Source organism: Theropithecus gelada, chromosome 4 (genome assembly GCF_003255815.1).
Source record: "Theropithecus gelada isolate Dixy chromosome 4, Tgel_1.0, whole genome shotgun sequence".
Lineage (NCBI taxonomy): Eukaryota > Metazoa > Chordata > Mammalia > Primates > Cercopithecidae > Theropithecus > Theropithecus gelada.
The window spans coordinates 35,699,131-35,702,475 of record NC_037671.1 but is presented as its reverse complement, the minus strand read 5'-3'; positions in this window follow the sequence as shown (position 1 = coordinate 35,702,475).

The window sequence follows — 3,345 nt, the reverse complement described above, 5'->3', positions numbered from 1 at the left end:
AAGAAATTACGCATGCGCAAACAAGGACCATTGCCGGTAGACAGGCTGGACTAGCGCCTCCTGGTGACTGCAGTAGGGAGCGCACTCGTTTTCCGTCGACGTGATTGCGGCTCCAGCGCTGCCTCTCCTGGTCGTGGTTGACTGGGCCCGGAAGTGGCTCCTGGAGCCCTCACGTGGACGTTAGTGGCCTGGTCTGTTCATTCCCTGGTGATGTTGCCTTTTCTCACCAAATTTAGGAACTTTTGCGCTCCATTGAAGCCTGACAGTGGGGATTCAAAACTCAGGAAATATTTTTTTTTTTATAGCCCTCTTCTCTCAGTCAACCTACTTACCTGGGTGCTGTTACTGGTGCTGGGCTCAGGGCCTTTGGAGTCTCGAGCCCAGGGAAGATTTACTGCTTCCATTTATGGAGTATTTTATGTTTTTCAGGTTATGGACCTGTATTATCTCCTCTTATAATTTCAAAAATTCACTGAGTTCCTACATTGTGCCACGTTCTTTGTATAGATGGATGGAGACAGGTTCAGAAAGGTTAAATAGTAAGTATAAGGTCACACCGCTGGTTGGGAATGGATCTAGATTCCATTAGCTTCAAAATTCGAGCTATTTCTGTTAACTCACGTTGCCTCTAACAGGCTCGGTGACAAGAGAAACCCCTTACGTGTGAATAAGGTGCTAGTTTGCAAAGTCGTTCTACCATATTTACTCATCCGAGTTTCCATCCAATCCTGGAGGTAGTCAGGACAGGGTTTTATTTATGAAGCCGAAAGGCAGGGGCCTAAAGCATATGTTCCGGGATTTGGTGTGCAGTTGGAAATTGGCAGGTCTGGCACCCACGCTGCCGTCTTCTATCCATTGCTTTAACTTGGCTTCAAACAAACTTGTGGAGAGAAGCAGATTGTGGGGAGACACACTGTCTGAAAACCATGTTGCCATCCCCCCAACCTTTGATATCCTGGGAAAACTCCAAAAAGCAAGAGCTGGAAGAGAACACAGTAAAAAGAAAAGTAAAGGAAGAAACTAGAGAAAACCGACAATGGAAGGTAAAGGGAGTAACTGAGAAGGGAGACCTGAGAAGAAACATATAGCTAAAGATATTTATCAAATTAAAAGAAAAAGTTAAACTAGGAGAAATATAGACCCATTAGCAGATGAAAGGGGGAAAATTTATTCATCCCAATTGATGCAGCAAAGCCACTCAAAATATTCAACACCCATTGATTTAAAAAAAAAACAAAAAAAAAACCTCCAGAAGCTGATAAAGGACATCTTCAAAAATTTCTGAAAACATCTCACCATAATGGTGAAATGTTGAAAGCATTCCTTTCAAGATGGGGAACAAGGCAAGGATGCCTGCTCTCAATAATCCTCATCAATACAACAATGGAAGTTGTAGCCAGTGCAATAAGCAACAAATATATAAGGATTACAAAAAACAATAATGTTAATATTCGCAGATGAAATTATTGCATGTACAGCAACCCTAAAGTAAAATTCAGATAAAATTGATAAATGAGTTTAGCAAGGTTGATGGATAAAAGATCAGTAAGAGGAAAAAAATCAATTTACAAGATCAATTGCATTTCCATCTTCAGCAACACCAATTAGAAAGCGTAACTTTAAAAATTGTACTATTTGGTTACATGAATATTTACATACATAAAAGTTAAGCTCAGGCTGGGCGCGGTGGCTCATGCTTGTAATCCCAGCACTTTGGGAGGCTGAGGCAGATGGATCACCTGAGGTCAAGAGTTCAAGACCAGCCTGAACAACATGGTGAAACCCCGCTTCTACTAAAAATATAAAAATTAGCTGGCTGTGGTGGTGTGCCTGTAATCCCAGCTACTCAGGAGGCTGAGGCAGGAGAATTGTTTGAATCCGGGAGGCAGAGGTTGCAGTGAACTGAGATCGCACCACTGAAGTCCAGCCTGGGCTAACACAGTGAGACTCCTTCTCAACAATAATAATAATAATAATAATTAAAAAAAAGAAACACTTATTGTGTGCCAACGATCTGGAGCCAGAGGACCTGTGAAGGTGCCACACTGTGCTGCTTACTGGGAATACAGCAGTGAACACAACAGATGTGGGCCTCCATTTCTCAAAGTTCCGGCCCAGTGAGGAGTACAGATGAGCAGAGAGGCAGCGACAAAAAATAAAAGAGATCATGCATGTGAAGTTCTTAGCACAGTCTGTACAATTGTATGTATCCCTGAGCAGCAGCAGCAGGGCACAACGGGCCAGAGCCAGGGTCATCAAGTGTGCAGAACTGAGAAGGGCTGCAGCACGGAACAGTCTGGGGAGCCAAGGCTGGCAGGATGGGTAGGAGGGGGCAGACCACGAAGGCTTTACCCTGGGGATAGGAGCAGGAGTCTCCTTCAAATCTGTCAGTTGGTGGGATTCCCTACTTCCAGGATGGGGAAGGGTGAAGCTTTACAGGGACAAAGTCTGTGCTGGAGTGAGCCCAGGAGTTCAAGACCAGCCTGGGCAACATGGGGAAAAGGAGTAAACACTCCTTTTCTTGTGCATCATGCAGTTTGCCACCATCTGCTATAGAGAGCCCCACAGGGCAGGGTTTCCTGCTGGGTCACCTCAAGTGCTATAGGCCTGCCCAGGGGTGTCCTGCCCACACAGGGTGCTGTGGCTCAGGCACTCAACCTTGGTCCAGCCTCTCACAGCTGAGCATAATATTGATAGTGACACTGAGCCTTTGATAGAGGCTGTTAGTTTCCCCCCCAGTATTGTTTCTCCAATCTTTTCTTCTTAATGAACCCTCCAGTTTTTTGCAAGACACAGGGCCACTCAATTCCCAGCCTGTCTTGGGACTAGGTATGGCAATGGATGGTGCTCTGGCCAATAGAGCACAAATGGAAGTAAGGTATCCACATTTCAGGGAAAGCCCAGAAGAAAGGAGTATGCCCTTCCCCGTCAAACCATGCCATTTGTTGAGAATAGAAGAACCACAGGCTTGACCTGGCGCTGTGGCTCACACCTGTAATCCCAGCACTTTGGGAGGCTGAGGCGGGCAGATCACCTCAGGTCAGGAGTTTGAGACCAGCCTGGCCAACATGGTGAACCCCGTCTCTACCAAAAATACAAAAAATTAGCTGGGATGCCGGGCGCGGTGGCTCAAGCCTGTAATCCCAGCACTTTGGGAGGCTGAGACGGGCGGATCACGAGGTCAGGAGATCGAGACCATCCTGGCTAACATGGTGAAACCCCGTCTCTACTAAAAAATACAAAAAACTAGCCGGGCGAGGTGGCGGGCGCCTGTAGTCCCAGCTACTCAGGAGGCTAAGGCAGGAGAATGGCGTGAACCCGGGAGGCGGAGCTTGCAGTGAGCTG